We start from the raw sequence: 20,000 nt of genomic DNA, 5'->3' as shown, positions 1-20,000 counted from the left end.
GCGGGGCTGGTGGGAGGGCGTTTATGTGGGTGGGGTTTATGTGGGTGGGCTTCGGTGGGGTTTGTGTGGGCAGGGTTTATGTGGGTGGAGCTTGTGTGGGAGGGGTTTATGTGGGCAGGGTTTATGTGGGCAGGGTTTATGTGGGCGGAGCTTCAGTGGGGCTTATGTGGGAGGGGTGAATGTGGATGAGGTTGATGTGGATGAGGTTTGTGTGGATAAATGGATGGGTGGATGGGTGGATGAGTGGAGCTTGTGTGGATGGGTGGATAATTTTTAATTAAATAAACATGTTGTGTGTGGGGAACTAATTAACTAATCACTAATTATGTGAATATGATGAATATGGGTGGAGCTTGTGTGGGGTTTGTGTGTGTGGAGTTTTTGTGTGGAGCTTGTGGGGGGTTTGTGTGGGGTGGGGTTTCTGTGGGGTGGGTTTTGTGTGGGCGGAGTCAAAAAGGGCGGAGTCAAAAAATTTCAATTTATCTTTGTCTTTTGTAATTCCTGTGAATAAAATGAACCTAAAATCTCTTCCCCTTCCAAATCATATATCTTATAAGTCCAAGGAACCGTATCTATTAAATCAACAATTTTAAAAAGTTCGTTCGTCCATCGTTTAGTAAAACCCTTTTCAAAATGAGATTTCCACCTATATATTCTTACGATATCACCAACTTTGAACTTAGGTTTTCTGACATTAATCTCTTTTTCATATTTTAATTTTGTAAATGTTTCTGATGGTTTCATATTTGTTGACATGTGAATTGTGTCATTATACTTATCCACAATATCCTGAATAAAAGATGACCATTGTTGTGAACCGAGTTGTGTGAATTTTTTATATAATCTCTCTTTTAAGGTACGATTAAAACGTTCAACAACAACTGCCTTCCCTTCATTAAAGGTACTGTATAATGTAATACTGTTATTTTTTAGAAAATTCATAAATGACTTGTTATAAAACTCTCTACCCTCATCAGTCCACAATTTTTTAGGTTTTCTCTTAATTTTATTAAATATCTGTTGAAAGGCTAACATAAGAGTATTACCTGTTTTGTTTTTTAATGGTACAACCCATGCGTATCTACTCCTCAAATCAATAACGGTTAAAGCATACTTGTACCCCTTATCATTATTGAGTTCAATCAAATCAGCAGACCAGATATAATCTACTTCCTTGGAATAAACTTTCCTTCTCTGAAACTTTGTGAATATTGGTTTATGTAATTCATCAGCTAATTGCTCTTCAGTCTTAATGACATCATTAGAGCCTATAAGTTTTTTGAATTTCCAAGTCCAAGTTTCAATTTAGCACTGATCATCTTCTTCACAATGAACCGATCAACTTTTTCTCTCAAGGTTGGATTTTGTATCAGAGATAAATTATACAACATTTCTCTATCGGCTTCATGCTTTTCTTCCAACGTTGTGGTATTCCCATAATCAATATCGTGTCTCATGCACACTTCATCAACTCTATTGATGGGTTTACTCCAGGATTTAGGATTGTCTGCCTCATCTAATCTTTTATCTAAGTTTGTGCCTGGACCACAGAAAGAATACCCTGGAAGATGTAATTCCCCTGGTATTCCAGTAATTGTAAATTTACTTCCTGATAAAAACTTTTGTATATCTCCTCCTCATTTGTGTTTGGAGATAAATTGATTTTTTTTTTTGAACCACACACCGAACATATACCTTTTTGTATAACCCTGTTATTTTTACTTTTAATATATGAAATATTTTTAGTATTAGTTTTCTTTTTACATTTGAGACAATAACTCATTTATTTATGTGAAAAATTCCTGCAGAGTGCAAAAACCTTTTTAGTTTCCAACATGCACATTTGAATCTTAATTTTTAAAACATAAAGAATCCTTAGAAATGCCTTCACTCTCTCCTCCATTTATTTAAGAAAAAACTTGAATTAAAATGAATAGCTTGACGATGTCAATAGTCTTGAAGAAAATATTGCAAATAGACTTGTCAATTCTTTGTTTTCCTCCTCGGTGGGTTGAGTTATTTTCTGTAATACCACCAATCTTTTTTTTTATCTCACTGGTTTCCATATTTTGATATTTATTTTGTCTCGCTCTTTCCTCTCTCTCCTCTCTCTCCTCTCTCTCCTCTGTCTCCTCTCTCTCCTCTCTCTCCTCTCTCTCCTCTCTCTCCTCCCTCTCCTTCTCTCTTCTCTCTCTTCTCCTTTTCCTCCTTCTCTTTTTTCTCCCTCTCCTCCTTCTCTTTTTTCTCCCTCTCCTCCTTCTCTCTCTTCTCCTTTTCCTCCTCTTCCCTCTCTTCTTCAACTCCTTCCTCATCCCTTATTATCCTTGAATCGCTTACACCCCATAGAATATCATACATATATTCATCAGGATTTCTTGTTATTCCTGTATCCAAAATAATTTTTTTACAACAGGAAACCAATAAAATTTCTTTTGAATTTCTAAAAGAGCCTTACCTTTTCTTAACTTTATAATTTTTTCATTATTTAACATTCTAATTAAATCTAAAGTTGTCGGTTTATCAACATCAGCATAATGCCAATCTTTTATTGAAAATACCTCATTCTTATGTTGTAGAACATATTTATTAAAATACCGAATACCCTTTTCTTGAAGGTATGCTTGGACAAAGAAATGATAATTTTCTTGAAGCCTTCTTGCTGTCATTTATGTATTAGAAATATATGTTAGAATAATATTATGGCACGAAACACCTCCCCATCTTCCCATAGTTAAATCATTTTGTATTTCCTTACTTATTATATATAATCCTGTTTTTTCTGTTTTCATGATATAAACAAGGGCAAAACCATTATTATATTTACCCTTATTAAATTCTTTTATTTGTTGTTTACTAATCGTGGCCCCACAAAACTCATTCTCGATACCAAGTGGATAATATTCTTCCTTACGAGACTGATTTAATTGTTCCAGGTCTTCGAGGTTAATTTTAAATGACCAATTATACCCTAAATCATTCATATCACACCCCCATTGTTCTATTCTCATACAAACGATACGCCCTTCTTTATAAAAATTTATTTTAATTCGAACTGTGAATTCTGTATGACCTGGAGATAATATCAACACTTCTGTATCTTTGGAATACACGGCCGTTTTATTTAAAGATATATATTGTGATAAATCGCTTAATCTCACCAAGTCATTCGCGTCAGTCGGGCTTGGATAATTTTTTAATTTCTAAGCATTTTTCATGTTAATATTTTTGGTTATATTATATTTATGTCGTTCAGCCTGTGCCTTTGTGTAATAATTTGATAAATCAATATCCAGTTCTTGAGATACACCAAAGATAGAACCATCTTTACCAACATAAGTCATTTATATTAGATTAAAAATAATATCATAAAATTTTTTATTTTTGTTGAGTTGAAATAACACATATAGACATAATTGAACACAACACTTAGAATTTAATTCTTGGACTTGAAATGTTTGATAAACACCTTTCTGTAAGAATTTTATGACTTCAACAGGTGGTGGAAGACCAAAACTATCAAAATAATATTTGTCTTGACTATTAAAAATACAAACCCAATGAGAACTGTTCCCATTATTATCTTCTAAGTTCATAATAATATTCTTTGTATGTTTCGGCACATTTGTTAATTCATCTCTCATACAAATAACCACATTATGAATTTTTAATTTCTTACAATATTTGACAAGTTGTAAATTTGATGTTGTATTCTTTCCAAATTCTTTAAACCACTCATCAATGCTCATTTATTTATTAGAAAGATATAATCCATTACCTCTTTTCGTTAATTTTACACCTGCTTGTGCTATAGAAGAAAGCATATCTCCAACTAACAATCTCGCTTTATCAGGCAGACCTTCAAGTTTTTCAGTAAAATCTACAATTACACCACTTCCACTAATTTGTTTCTCCAACTCTTTGTTATGTCTTTCCAATTCTTTTTGAGCCTGGAGTTGAGCCTTCCTTTCGTTGGCAGTTTTCACCGCTGTTGAAATACCACCCGTCAATGCTCCAACCGCACTTAAATCAGCAAATAAAGGAATTAGAAATGGGAGAAATCCTCCACTCGTCTGTCTTATTGAATATTTTTTCAACATTGGTTTTGTCATTTTAATTTTAAGTGAGCCAGTGTCATTCAAGATTTTAACCTGTTCTCTTGTGAGCAAAACATCAATTCTTACTGCTCCTTTTCTCTGAATTGTATTAACATTAATCGTACAAGGCTTTTGATTTTGAACACAAGATGATAGTTTATGAAGATTGATTTGATTAACATATACCCCAGTTGGTACTTTGCCACTCATTTATTTAACAAAAAATTATGTGAGACTAATCATCACACCATTATCTGTATTAATCTGTAATTCTGTTTCTTCCAAAAGCAAATAATATGTATCAACTTCTTCACTCTCTCCTCTTTCAATGTATAGGGAAGTATCCACTCGATTAGACTTTATAGTTTCCTTTTGAGCGCTCAGGTCAAACGCATAGATTGTATACAAACTTTTAAATGCTGTCATATCCAAAATAGGTTCTTTATTTCCATTACTTTCACACACCTTTTGGTAAGACTTGTATGCTTCAGCAAAATCATTTTTTTCCCAATTAATTTCCAATCTATCTCGTGGATAAAATGTTCCATCTAGAGAAACGCGAAGTTGTTTCACCTGAGCATTATCACTCAATGCATTATTCTTATCAGTCGCAGTATCACCATCTGGCTTTTTAAAAATGATCCACAGATATCGTGGCTTTCCTTCCAGAACACCCAAATTCCACGTGTAAGTAGTTTGGTTGAGTTTAACGTGTTGACATCTTCTTTTGAGGTATGATACACTGAGTGGTTTCTTTGAGTTAAGTCTTCGATTCAACATCTCTTCTGTTTTAAGATTAGGAGTATATTCACTGATATACCAACTCATCTCCTCAATTACAAATTTATTCTGTTCACCAAAAGCACTACCAACACCAAAAAGCAATCTATTTTCATTATCATTCCTTTGGAGTTGAAATCTAATTTTAAGACCATACAGAACTTTATCATGATCACAAAATCCAAATATACCTTTAAGAGGAACTGCCACAGTAAAACTATTTTCTGCTTTTGTATCATCATTATACATTCCTTTCCTTTGAGTATATCCAGGGTCTGTGTTTGTTCCCGTTGACATATCAGGAATAAAACCTTCGACAGACCCCTTTCCCATTCTATCACTGAATGTATAGAGTGTAAATTTTATCATTTCAGATACAGCAGAGACATAATCAACCGCTTCAACTCCTTGTGTTCCAATATACAAACGCACACTATCAAACATTTTCCAGAAGAAATCATTTACAAGTGTAGCGTTTGTGTTATTCCCAGCTTTAGTGAATTTAAATTTACACAACAAGAAACTTTCGGAGAGATTCAAATAGGCTTGTTGATTATTTATTTCAAAACTTTTTGTACCATTCGTATTCCAGTCTGTTCCAGTTATTGCATTTACCTTGAAGTAATCTTCTTTTTTAGTGGAGTTTGAGATAATAATAGTATCATCCAAATCATAGATACTATCAATTACTTCCATACTTGTATTCATTTAGGAAAAAAAGATGTTCAAACTTTTGAAACCCTGATGCAAGTATTCGAATTATTTTATGTCGTTCTTGGGGGGACAACTGAGTTTTGCCTTTCTTAATTTCTTTTATTGCTTGTAATTTATGAGATTCCTTCTGGGCATCTTTTATGCTCTTTACAGCACCTGCTACATTTCCTACAGCAGAAGCAGTTGAACCAATTAGATCTTTATGTTTTAGAATAGTTGAACCAATACCCATGAGAGTATCAATTATCCCATCTCCTCTAAATTGATGTCCAACACCCCTTTGTCTCTTAGGTTTATAGTATCCTCTACCAAGATACATACCTTCACCCTTGTAGTATGGGGAAAGGAACATCCCATCCCCTGTAATTATTTTATATTTTCCCAACTCGTGTTTCCTCACAATAACCATCGTATTTATTTATTGGAAAAACTTCACGTCGGTGAATTCTGATGGATATAACTTCTCCATAAAAAGAAATCATACGATTATCTTGGTCGGTTATCCTAAAATTTACTCTGTGTATGGTTTTTCCTGACACAGGGAGATAAACCAAATTTTTGGGTTCCATATTGAATTTATAACCAATTGGGGTTGAGTATGCGCTGAATGAAAATATTGTATTTTTTTTTCCATCATTATAAGCACCATCAATCAAATCACAGTGAATTAACACCGAATTTATTCCTGAGGATATTTGAATCACATTATCACTGTAAAACGTCCCATTAGTTTCAATCTTTTTTGAGGAGAAACCCAATAACTCTCTAAATGAATTATCAATTGTGAAATCAACCTTGTAGTTATTTTTAACTTTAATCGTTGATTTTGAAGTATTTTTGAATGTCTATAACAATATTTTTTGGTTCATCACCCTGTTCTTTCATAAGACGAGCAATTTCGGAAGATATTTGAGAAATCTCATATGCTCCGGGTGAGACTGTTATCGTTTTGTATCCACTTCCGGGATTATAACTAAACTTGTCATTTTTATCAGTTATATTAAATAAGGTATTATAAGTTGCCATGGACAATAAAGATGCCTCATATTCTTTTGTTGTGTCAAGTTGTAGTGGGTATGGGAATGAAGATGTGTGGTCGCTTGTTGTGAAATTAAAACTCAGGATTGTGCTTCTCATCTTATTTAATATGAGATAAAATGTCTTTATATTGAGATTTATTTATTATTTTCATGTTCATCAACTGGTCTAAAATGGCTGATGCTTCATTAAAACAATTGTTATTTCCAGCCTTCTTACTACCTAACAACAATAACAGTCTATTAACTAATTGTGATGGGTCATTTGGAAGAAAACTAATACCTGAACCAAGGATACTTAAAGCCTGAATAATGTGTTTTTCCTTCTCATTTTTCCTACTTTTACTAGAAATACTAACCCTATAATTTAGAGTGTTCAGCAGATCAATATATACTCTATCATCATTATTTTTCATATCCAATGGTTTATCAATATACTTTGATTCATCCCTCACAGTTGAACCTTGTCTTTTTTTTTTTTTTGTATACCTTGGTCGAGGCTCGTATGAGAGCGAACACACAACTCACAGCAAGGAGGCATGAGACAAGAGGGGCGGGAGTGGAAGGGACAAAACAGTGGGGAACAGACACATTAGGTGAACTGTGGAAGGGAGAGGGATGGGGATGGGACGGGGAACATGGCGAAGAGAAGATGGACATTTCAGGGACTTTCAGGAAGGAAAGTAGGAGAAATGAAGGGAGTGGGCTTGGGTGGATTATCGGGGGTAGAAAAGATTGAGGATTTGGATGGGGGAAGATAAGAGGTGGTGGTGAACAGCTGTTTTGTAAGCCTGGAGGGAAGAATGGGAAAGAATAGAGTGAGGAAGTTTATTCCAAAGGCGGGAAAAAAGAGGAATGAAAGAGTGAAGATGAGCAGTGATTCGTGATTTTGGGAGTTTTACCAGAAGGGGGTTGTTGGCGGACCTTGAGCGCCCTGTGGAAATGTGGTGGGGACAAATCGCAGAGAGAGCAGGGGGGCAAGGCTGGAGAGGAGTCGGTAGAAGACAGAAAGACCACCGACCAACCTGCGGTGATTGAGTGAGAGGCCCAAAGATTCAGCTTCATTGCGGGAGATGCCGATGATCTTAAATGCCCTGGTTTCGACAGCGTGAAGCCGAGAAAGGTGGGAGGCAGGAGCACCAGCCCAGAGGGGAGAGCAGTACTCCATCAGGCTACGGACAAAAGCTTTGTAAGTGGTCAGGAGCTCAAGAGGGCCGAGGAAGGACTTAGCACGACGGAGGATTCCCAGTCGGCGACTGGCTTTTGAGGCGAGGTTGGAAATGTGACTTTCCCAGGAAAGGTCATGGCAGATAGTGAGACCTAGAAGCTTGAAAGAAAAGACTTCTTCCAGAGGATTGTTGAGAAAGTGGATGGGGGGGGGGGTTTGTAAACGGTCCTTTCGAAGAGACATAGTGAGAGTGTGAGATTTGTCTGGATTGAAAGACATGTTCCACGTGTTGGACCAGTTTGTGATTTTATCCAGATCTGCAGTGAGTGAAGAAGCTGCTGCTTGCCGGTCTGAGGGATGACAGATGGTACGGCAGAGGGTGGAGTCGTCGGCAAAGAGAAATAGAGGATTTTCCAGAGAGTCCGAGAGATCATTGATGAAAACCAGAAAAAGAACAGGGCCCAGAACGCTACCTTGAGGAACTCCAGCCTGCACAGGAAGAGGGGATGAAAGAACTCCATTTAGGGCCACACATTGACTGCGACAGGAGAGGAAGTCTGCGAGCCATGAGTGGAGATGGCCTTGAATACCATGGGAAGAGAGTTTGGTGAGTAGGGCAGGGTGTCAGACTGTGTCAAAAGCACGTGATATGTCCAGGGATACGGCTCGGATTTCCTGTCTGGCATTGAGGACCTCCATCCATTGATGGGAGAGCAGAAGCAGCATATCCAGGGTAGAGTGACCTGGTCTGAAACCAAATTGATGATTGGAAATCAAGCCATTGGAGAAGAGGAAGGATTTCATATCTGAGGCGATGATGGATTCCATCACCTTGCTGATGATTGGGAGAAGGCTGATTGGTCTGTAGTTATAGGGATCTGTTTTTGCACCTTTTTTATGCAGGGCAGTGATGTTAGCAGATTTCCAAGCAGATGGCAGATGACCTTGGGCAAATGAGAGGGTGAATAGAACAGAGAGAGGGTGAGCAAGAGCAGAAGAGCAGGCTTTGAGGACACGTGGGCTGATGCCGTCTGGACCGGTTGCAGAATCTGACTCGAGGTTTGAAAGCAAGCGCTCCACCTTGTCAGGAGAAAAGGATACAGAGTCCAGGTACAGTTGGGTGCGACTGGGTAAGGTGGGTAGAGATAGTGATGGGTTTAGGACACAAGATTTAGCTGCAAACACCGAGTTTAGACATTCAGCTTTATCACGTGTGGAATCAGCAGTGCGGCCATTTGAGGTAAGGGAGGGGATGGAGGGGGAACATACACCAGAAACAGATTTGATAAATAGATAAGATAAATAGATAAATAGAAACAGATAAATCTGTGCATGAGGGAGAGTAAGTTTCTTTGAAAGAATTCCCAGGATGAGTTGATGTTTGAGAAAGTAGTGATAGGAGACCAGTCTGTAAGTTTGATGGCTGCTCGGAGACCCTGCCAGTCGGCTTGAGTGAAATGCCAGACTCGACGGCGGTGAGGTGGTTCTCTGATAACAGCCAGAGAGATGTCCACTTTAACAAGGACGTGGTCAGAAGAACCAATTGGAGCGAAGGAAGAGCAGCAGATATTGTCAGGGAAATTTGTCAAAATCAGATCCAGAAGAGATGGAGTACCATTGGTTGAGATCCGGGTCGGGAAGTTGACCGATTGAGTCAGTCCCAATGAGTCGCAGAAAGCTTTTGCTGAGGTGCCATGGCAGGTGAGAGAGGTACCCACACCTAGCCAACTGGCGTGATGACAATTGAAGTCACCACATAAGAGGAAGAGAGAGTTTGGATGAGAAGATAGAAGATGGTCCATGTTTTCGGATAGTGAGATGTAGATGGAGTCATCACTGTTCGGTGGACGGTACAGTACACATATAAACATGAGGTGGGAGTGGAGGGGAAGCCGAAGCCAGAGGTATTCCTGGGGGTGTGGGGGAGTGAGAGCAGTGCATGGAGAGTGAGGAATAGAGTCTTTGATGAAAAGAGCAACACCTCCACCAGGACGAGGCTTCCATCTTTTGTGAGAAGAAACATTAATCTCGGAGTTAGTTTAACAGGGGGTTGAGCAGAACCCAAGAACCTTAATTCATCATTAAATATCAATACCTTTTCTTGAACAAGATGAAATATTGCTGGTTGTTCTGTTGGAATGAGTCCTGCTTTGGTTTTTGAATCCGCTGAATATTCATTGTTTTGAAGAGCATTCACAATATAATCTGGGGGTCGATTAATCTCTTCCAGTTGTTGAAATAAACCTTCATCATCATATACCTTTAATTCTCCTAAATGCTCTCATTCTTCCTCCGTCATTTGATCAAAATCTTTCAACATTTGAAGTTTTTTAGGAGTATATTCTACTGTGGGAACTGTGGAAACAACTTTCATTTTTTCTTGGGAAGTTTTTAAAAGTGGTTTAAAAAATTTCTCTTGTTTTCTTTCAAATGCTTCTTCGCCCGTTAGTTTCTATCTGCGTTTCTTCTTTATGTCTTCCTGCTGTTTTACAACTTTTGAAACCAACTCATGATGTTCCTTAAATTTTCTTGCTCTTTCTTTTGCATCCATTTATTTATTGTAAAATATCATTTAATGAATTGTAAAGATCAACAGGGAAATTTTCCTTTTCTTCATCATTCAAGTAGATGTGTTCAAATAAATCCTTTTCTTTAAATATTTCATCAAATTCTTTATTAACATTAATGCGAGTTGTAATTTCTTCTTCACTAATACTTGCATCTCTGCTTTTCATACGTTTGCGTTGAGTTTCTTCATCAACATCAAAACCGAATGATAAAATCTTCACTCCGCTCAGATGTTTAATAATTTGTCTCGTTCCTTCTGGATTAGTTTCTAATATCCCAAGACCACCAGATTTTAGTTTCCTGAACTCACTCTTACAATGTGAATATTTTGTTGTACCAAGAGAAACCTCCTCAAATATTTGACATTCATTCCTCAATCGCATATGTTCCTCCACTGAAATATAGTGATAATCTTCACCTTTTACTTCTCCAGGTCTCATTGCTCTAGTTGTTGTTGATACAATGCGTATCACGGGGTGTTTTTTAAGTAAATTGACAATATTCTCATTTGTACTACACAAGAACCTTGATTTATGAAAGTTTTTTTCCAGAAGCAGATTTACCCACAAGATTTATAATAATAGTTGTCATTTATATATGTAATTGTTTATAAAACAAAAAATATATCCCTTAATATCTCATCTTGTTTCACAACAATATATTTATATTTTTCAGTCGTGTGCTTCATGTAATCCTCAAATTTCTTTTTACTACATAATGTAGAACAATTATCTCTCCAAAAATTATTGATATCTATTGAATTTAACTTGAATAAAATAAAAGTATTAGCATTGTTTCTGATGGAACGACGAGGAAGTTGAAAGTACGATTGACGAAGATAAATACAATTACAAGAAGAATGTCTCCCTCTTGTGTAGTAGCTGTCCATTACCGTTTGGTTTCTCTCATTAACACAATCATCAAAGATAACGAGGTTCTTTTTTGATTTATCCAAATCTTGGGGAGACGGTATATCATCCGTATTATCACTAAGAATACAAGTTATAGGATTTGATTTCTTTTTACATCTCTGTGTATCACAAAATAGTTGAATTATATCTTCAATGTTGTAATCATTTAGGTTTTTTTGACGTTTAAATAAACCGATTATATCTTCTTTTTGAAGACCAGCATTAAAACCTTGTGAGAGTAGTTGATACTCTGGTTGAAAACTCGACTTTGTGAAAATTATTAAATTATCATAATCTAAAAAGTTGGGAGTGAGGAGCATCTTTAAAAGTAAGCAGGTTTTTCCACATCCACTTGAACCAACTATGAGACATCTTAATGAATTTGGGAGATTTTTATGGTTGTTAAATTTTATCTTATTTTCCCAAATGGGTAAAAAATCATTCATTTATATATTTGGAAAACAGGTTATTTAATTTATTATTGGCTTTTTTAGAAACTCTATATTTTATCCGAAGTTCAGGTTTAATTTCAAGATAATCCATTATTTTATTTATACAATATCTTGTGTTGATATTTCCCTGAAAATTACATCCATGAATAATATATAACAACAATCCTTTGAACATTTCTCTTGTACGTTCAGTTTCTTCCCTTGTAAGGAAAGGTGTGTTATCACCCTCATACTTTACATTCATTTCTCTAATCAATCTTGTAAAGTAATTCATTTTTGGTGTAAATGTAAAAGAATTATTTTCCTTTTTATATTTTTTATTATCATTAATTAGAAGATAATCACAGAATATACATTGTTTATAGGCTTTTGACTGTGTTTAATCCCCGTCTTTCACACGCAGGACAATTCTCAAATTTGTCATATGGAGAATCAGGAAAGTCTAGCATATTTATAAAGTAAAACTTTACTTAAACTGAAATTCATCTATACTTTCAGTTGTATATTGACTCATATTTAATAATATTACCATCGATACCTATATACTTTTTTTCATTACCAGATTCAACGACAACATTTTTTATATTAAAGGTGATTTTAAAATGATCGTTAACTACTATTGAACGAAATGTCATTTCACCTGATATATTTACATCCTTTATTTCATCAGGATTTACATCTTTAGGGTTGTTGAAAAAAATACAAATTTCTCCTTTCATATTACAGATGGTCTTATCTTTTCTTTCTAAAGCTTCATCCATAAGGTTTTTGTTTTTTGATACTTTTTCTTGTTTCATTGCTTTTTCTAGTTTTGAATATATTACCAGAAGGAGAGGAGAAACTTTTGTTAGAGATACTTTAATTGATGTTCTACCAGGTATACTAAAAGCCCTTCCACTGAAGGAAATTGAAGAACTCATATTATTTACCATAATTGTTTTTATCCAATAGTTGTTATATTTATCTTTGTTCAATTTTACATCCTTGACATATTTCTCAGTATCTTTAACAAATGAAGAGATTGATTGAAACTTGTCTTTTGTGTCTTGAAACATTGTATTTATTAAGCAAAAAAGTTGGAGGATAAAATGGTTTTAAGCACAGATTCACCTGTAAAATAAACGAAATTTTCATCAAGAAAATTTTAGTTTAAGCAAAGATTTATTATATAAATATGGTGAATACAACATACTGCGATGTTTGTAATCACAAATATAAACATTATGGAAAACACCTCTGAACCAACAAACACACATTTAATCTATTTCATAAAATATCTCCTCTTGAGTTGGAAAGGAAACATTGTGATATCTGTTCAAAGGATGTTTTGAAGAGAAGTTATAATAGACATCTTCAATCACAAAAACACAAGAAAAATGAGTTTAAAGTAAAGGGGGACTATTATATTGAAAACACTGATGGGGCATTTAAAGGGCATATAAAAATAAGGATTTTTCAATTTGGAGAACCTGGTCCATCATCAATAGCTGAATCAATTGAAATAGTGAAACCTGATGTTGAAAAAGTTATTAAAAAGACATTAAAAGAAATGAAAACTTTAAAGTTTTATCTGGGAGTGAAAATGAATATGAAAAGACAAGATGAAGAACAAACTCCTTATACGAGAACAGATCTTCATTTTATAACATCATTTCAAGATTTTTTAAATAGTGGGGTTTATGAAGAACTATCAAAACAAGAGGAGGATGTTGATAATACAGTGGAAGGAAGTGGATTCAATATTAAAAATATCATCTTTTTAGATATACACATTCTAAAATCAAACCCTCTTAAAGCTTCTTCTTATATTGAATTACCAAAAGAAATAAAACTAAAGAAGGCAGTTGTTAATATTAAGAACAATGATAATAAATGTTTTCTCTGGTCTGTTCTTGCTCACTTTCATCCACCAAAATGTAATTCAGAAAGAGTAAAACAATATATGAAATATGAGAATACCTTGGACATTAAAGATTTTAAATTCCCAATGCCACTAACAGATATTCCTAAATTTGAGAAAAAGAATAATCTTTCTATTTATGTATATGGATTAACGGATACAAACAAAGTTCAAATATTAAAAATTTCAAACAACTATAAAAATGAAGAAACACACATTGATCTTTTATATTTTAGTGTTGGAAATAATTCACATCACACATACATCAATAATTGATCAAGATTAATCTCTTCTCAGGTATTCAGAACAGCAAACAAAATATATCCTTGTAAGCGATGTCTTAATTCATTTCATACAAAAGAACGATTAGAACAACATTCAAAATATTGTAGTAACCATAAATCAGCTGTAATTACAATGCCTAAACCTGGTGAAAAGATTTCTTTTGAAGATTATAATAAATCTATCATGCACCCATTTGTGATATACGCTGATTTTGAGTGTATCCTTAAAAAGATAAATACTGCTTCTCCTAATCCAAAAGAATCATATTCAAATAAATATCAAAAACATATTCCTTGTGGTTTCTGTTATTATATCAAATCATCTGTTGGAGAAAAGTATAACAAACTTGAACATTATAGTGGAAAAAAAGCTTCACAAGAGTTTGTAAAACGATTAGAAAAGGATTGTATAAGACTCACTAAATTAATGAAAGAAACAAATGAACCGATGAAATTAACCAAAGAAGAAAAATTAGAATTTAGAAAGAACAATATCTGTCATATTTGTGAGGGGGAAATTAAGGAGTCTAAAGTTAGGGATCATTGTCATCTTACTGGTAAATATAGAGGTCCCGCTCATTCCTGTTGTCATCTTAATTATAAATTACCTTCTTTTATTCCAGTCTTTCTTCACAACAGCGCCAACTATGATACACATCTATTTATAAATGAACTTTCAAAAACACCAGGGAATATTTCTGCCATAACAAACACAAGTCAAAAGTATATTTCATTTACAAAAATGATATTCACAAAACCTTTAACTCGTATTAGGTTTCTAGATTCTTACAAGTTTATGGGAACACCACTAGCCTACCTCGCATCAAATCTAAGCTCCACGGACTCTTTTCCAAATCTTAATTCATTCTTTCCAAAAGAGGAAATTCTCACTAAAGAGGAAATTCAGATTAAAGAGAGAATTCAAAGTAAAGAGGAAACTCTAATTAATGAGGAAATTAATGAAGAAATTCTAACTGAAGATGAAATTCTAATTATAAAGAAAATTCGAACAATGAATGAAATTCTAACTAAAGAGGAAATTCTGATTGAAGAAGGAATTCTCACGAGAGAGGAAATTCAAACAAGGAATGAAATTCAAAGTAAAGAGAAAATTCTTACAAGTAAGGGAATTTATCCTTATGATTATATGGATTCATTTATGAAATTTAAAGAAACACAACTTCCTTCAAAAGAAAGTTTCTATAATAACCTTTATGAAGAAGAGATAAGTGATAAGGAATATACACACGCACAAGAAATATGGAAAATATTTAAGATAAAGAACCTTGGAGAATATCTTGATTTATATCTAAAAACAGATGTTTTATTGTTAGCTCATGTGTTTGAAGCTTTTCGATCACTCTGTCATAATAAAAATTGTTATGGATTAGATCCTGCCCACTATTTCACAGCTCCTCGTTTAGCTTGGAGTGCAATGTTGAAAATGACAAAACAAGATATAGATTTAATCAGTGATGTTGATATGCTTTTGATGATTGAGAAGTCCAAGAGAGGTGGAATATCACAAGTATGTTCAAAAAGATATGCTAAAGCAAATAATAAATATCTTCCAAATTATGATAGTGAAAAAGATAGCAATTATTTGATGTATTTTGATGCTAATAATTTGTATGGATGGGCAATGTCTCAATCTCTGCCTTATGGTAAATTAGAGTGGGTGGAAGAAAAGGATTATGAAAAGGCGTTGATGAATATTGTTATTTCTTTTCAAGAGGAATTGAATGATGAAGAAGAAGGTTATTATTTTGAAGTTGATTTGAGGTATCCGAGTGATCTTCATAATAAGCATAAAGACCTTCCTTTTGCATGTGAGAAAGAAACCCCAAAGAAAGAATGGTTCAGTGATTATCATAAAAGTTTTAATATTAAAGGCAAATCAACAGAAAAGTTATTAACAACATTCCATGATAAAGAGGGATATGTTTTGCATCAGAGAAGCTTAAAACAGTTTTTGAGAGAAGGATTGAGAGTAGCTAAAATTCATAGAGTTTTAAAATTTAAACAAAGTCCTTGGGTGAAAAAGTATATTCAATTCAATACAGCTATGAGAGCAAATACAAAAGTAAAATTTGAAGGGGACTTTTATAAATTAATGAATAATGCTGTATTTGGAAAGACTATGGAAAATGTTAGAAACAGGCAAAACATTAGATTCGCAACATCTTGGAAAGAAGCTTCGAGATTGATAAATAAACCAAGTTTTGAGAGAGAAGAGGTTTTTTCAGAGAACTTTTCTGCAATTCATATGAAAAAGGAAAGTATTGTAATGGATAAACCAATTTATATTGGAACAGCAGTTCTTGATTTATCAAAGATATTGATGTATGATTATTTGTATAATGACTTAAAGAAAGAGTATGGTGAAAATGTTTCATTGTTGTATATGGACACTGATAGTTTTATCCTAGATATAAAAACTGATGATGTTTATAAAGATATGAAGAAAAATATTGGAGTATATGATACAAGTAATTTCAGCAAGAAGAGTGAGTTATTTTCCAAAAAGAATGAAAAGGTTATTGGTAAGTTTAAGGATGAGTTGGGTGGAAAAGTAATGAGTGAGTTTATTGGATTGAGAGCAAAGGCATATGCTTATAAGTATGGTGATCAGATTGATAAGAGGTTAAAGGGAATAAAGAAATATGTAATAAAGAAATCAATAACTTTTAGAAATTATTATAATTGTTTGATGAATAAGAAAGAAGAATATAGGAAAATGAATACAATAAGAAGTTATAAACATAACATATATAGTGAAGAAGTAAATAAAAAGGCATTAGGAGCCTTTGATGATAAGAGATTTATTTTAGATAATGGAATAGATTGTGTTCCATATGGATATTGTATGATAGAGTGAATAGAATAGATTGTGTTTTAAAGTTGGGAAGATGGGTTCGGGTTTTTTAAGGGCTACCGCCACGTTTTTTCGCAATATATAAATGGTCAAACCAAGTATTAATCAAACTAAAGAGTGGAGAAAATCTCAGTCTTGGTATATAAATGGAAAACATAATGAATGTGAAAAATATCAAATAAGTCTTGTTGAAAAAATAACTAAAACAAAGGTAAATAAAACAAATAAGCGAATCAATTTAAAAAGTAGTAAGTTAGAGGATGTAAAGAAAAAAATGAATATCCTTGAATGGACTGAAAACTTTGATGGTTATCAATTGAACAATGAAAAAACAATTTACTATAATCTCAAAATGATATGTGGCTCAGGAGGTGGTCAAACAAGAGCATTAAGAGAAGTTTATCATTTCGTAATAGCACAAAAGGGGTATCTTAAAAAATATAAAGATTCAAATGTTTTGTTTTTCAATATTTTAGATGGGGATTATTGTGCAAAGAAAATTAAACTATTGAAGGAATTTGAGAATGAACAAATCTTTATAGGTTCAATGAGTGAGCTAAACAATATGCATCGGTTATTTGATAAAGAGTGTCCCGAGGCTTAGACGTTTCAGATATTTCTTTCGAATCACCTTTAACAAATCACATTACCACTTTAGTACTTGAACAAATCTTTATCTTATTGCATGGATTATTTGAAAAAAAAAGTGTCTCCAGGTTAAAAGGGGAGACAAATAAATATACCTTGGGATAAAAAGGGGGTTTATTTTTAGGGAAAAAAAAATGAATCGCTGAAAATCCCCCATTCATTTACATGGGGAAAAGTGAGCCAGAACCAGTATATTCACCCTACTGATCTACTTCAACATAGATCGTTCATTCACAGATCTACTGTAATCTATATACCCCAGCAAGGTTCCCCATTGTATTCAGAAGCTCACCTGGAACGTAGTTCCATAGAACTTATAGGATGGCGTGCCGTCCTTCCATCAGTCTGTCCATACAAAAACACTTGCAACTTCTTCTCTGAAACTACACACATTATTTCGATGAAACTTGATCACAACCTTCATTACCCAGTATGTACCAAAGTTTGTTCATGGCATTCCAAAAAAATAAATTGGGGTCTACAGGATGATTGCCCCCGAAAATAACTATTTGCTTTCTTCTCAGAAACTACACATACAAATCCGATGAATCTTGACCACAACCATCATCACCCGTGACATACCAATGTTTGTTCATGACATTCAAAAAATATATATATATATATATATATATATATATATATATATATATATATATATATATATATATATATATATATATATTGAGGTCTATAGGGTGATTTCCCCCCCCCCCAACTCTGTATTTTCATTCTTCTACAAAACCACACACACACTTTCGATGAAACTTCACCACAACAATCATCACTCATGATGTACCAAGGGTTGTTCACACCATTAAAAAAATTGGGCCCGAAGGGGGTCTACCGGCAGTTGCAACCCAAAAAGAGGCATTTGCTTTTTTTCTCAAAAAACCACACACACAATTCCAATGGAACTTGACCACAACCTTCATCACCGATGACGTACCAAAGTTTGTTCACACTATTAAAAAAAATTGGGGTCCAGGGGATGTACAGAGGCTGGGGGGGGGTGGTTGCCCCTCAAAATAGGTATTTGCTATAACATTGGCTTGTTGGTACATTTTGTTGATTCTGTTCCACGCTGACTTCCTCCTCAGTATCATTATTTTACCAGGTGAGCACCCAGGGGTATTGCCCCTATTTATATTATTAGTCCCATTTAAGCGTCATTATGCGAGGACTTTGGGACTATTGAATGATAAGCAATCCAAAGAGAATATCCAGGATGAAAAGATAAATTCCAAGATCTGACGTGCATTATATGTTTGGCATTATAGAACAAGTGAGTGAAGTCAAAAGGATAATGAGATTGATGAGGATACAACCAGCAGAAAAAATAGGGACAATACCCCTGGGCGCTCACCTGGTAAAATAATGATACTGAGGAGGAAGTCAACGTGGGCCGGAATAAGCAAAATGTACCAATAAACCAATGTTGTAGAAAATACATTTTGGGGGAGGGGGGAACCCTCCTGAAAAATCCCCTCAGACCCCGATTATTAAAAATAGCATGAACAAACTAACTTTGATACATCACGGGTGATGAAGGTTGTGGTCGTTTCATCGGAATAGGATGTGTAGTTTCTGAGAAGAAAGTGAACACCTTTTTTGAAGGGGGAAACCCCCCGTATACCCCTTTAGGGCCCGATTTTTGTAATGCCGTGAACAAACTTTGGTACATCCCAGATGATGAAGGTTGTGGTCAAGTTTCATCAAAATCGTGTATGTGGATTCAAATAAGAAGATGCAAGTGTTTACCGATGGACGGATGGACCCCCCCCTCCTCGCCCCCCAGGTTGGACTGACGGACTGATGGACCCCCACCCCCCAGTCGGACTGACGGACAGATGGACAGATGACGTGCCATCCCATAAGCTCTCTGGAACTATGTTTCAGGTGAGCTAGCAAAGGAGGAAGATGTTGTGATTGTAATAATTTTGCAGCGAGAATATTCAACGGTTCGAGAAGACATGATATTTCACGACACAATTAGAAGAAAAAAAAAGTAACAACAATGTTTACATTTGCGGCTTTATTGTAAATATTTTCTTGCTGGGAAACCTACAAAAGTTAGTGCTTGAATGTACTCCCGTGATGCGTAGGCAGGCGACCGTTTGACTACGTGCCTCATTCTGCTTGTTAGAGCATTTTCCTGAGAACCCACTCGTTGTACATCAGCCATGTGCCATGGCCTCATGGCTTGTTGCTTTAAAAGAGGTCATTTTGCTGGCTCGAATGAAGCCAGCTTACATAAACAGAGAGCGCGCGGCTGTGAGTGCATGCCTGCACGATGTTATAGGGGCAACCAAGATTCGGATACTGCCAACAACGCAAACTAAGGTGGGAAAAAGTTGCTGATTACAGGTTTCTGTGCATAATGGAGAGAAATTCGAAGTTGGAATTTGAGTTTGAAATTGCCTTCAAATATCCTCAAGGGAAGCTGTAAACACACATGAAAGTTTCTCCAACTTGTTCGGTAAGATTATCTAAATCTTACAAAATTCCCGTTCTAACCAATTTCTAAAAATTACCAAGAAATGTGCAAATAGAGACAATGCATGAAACTTTT

The 20,000-nt window shown here is 34.8% G+C and overlaps 1 long non-coding RNA gene across 1 annotated transcript in view; it reads right to left on the bottom strand.

Moving 5' to 3' along the window:
• Positions 1-20,000, bottom strand: part of LOC147029649 (uncharacterized) — a 52,091-nt gene that overhangs the window by 7,868 nt on the left and 24,223 nt on the right. Inside the window, exon 2 of the long non-coding RNA XR_015055735.1 lies at positions 17,724-17,814. This is a non-coding gene — a long non-coding RNA (uncharacterized LOC147029649). The remainder of the gene's footprint in view (positions 1-17,723; positions 17,815-20,000) is intronic.

This window comes from Eptatretus burgeri, chromosome 3, assembly GCF_056783735.1.
Source record: "Eptatretus burgeri isolate ZD-2024b chromosome 3, Ebu_testis_v1, whole genome shotgun sequence".
Lineage (NCBI taxonomy): Eukaryota > Metazoa > Chordata > Myxini > Myxiniformes > Myxinidae > Eptatretus > Eptatretus burgeri.
This window is presented reverse-complemented; position numbering and strand designations above follow the sequence as displayed.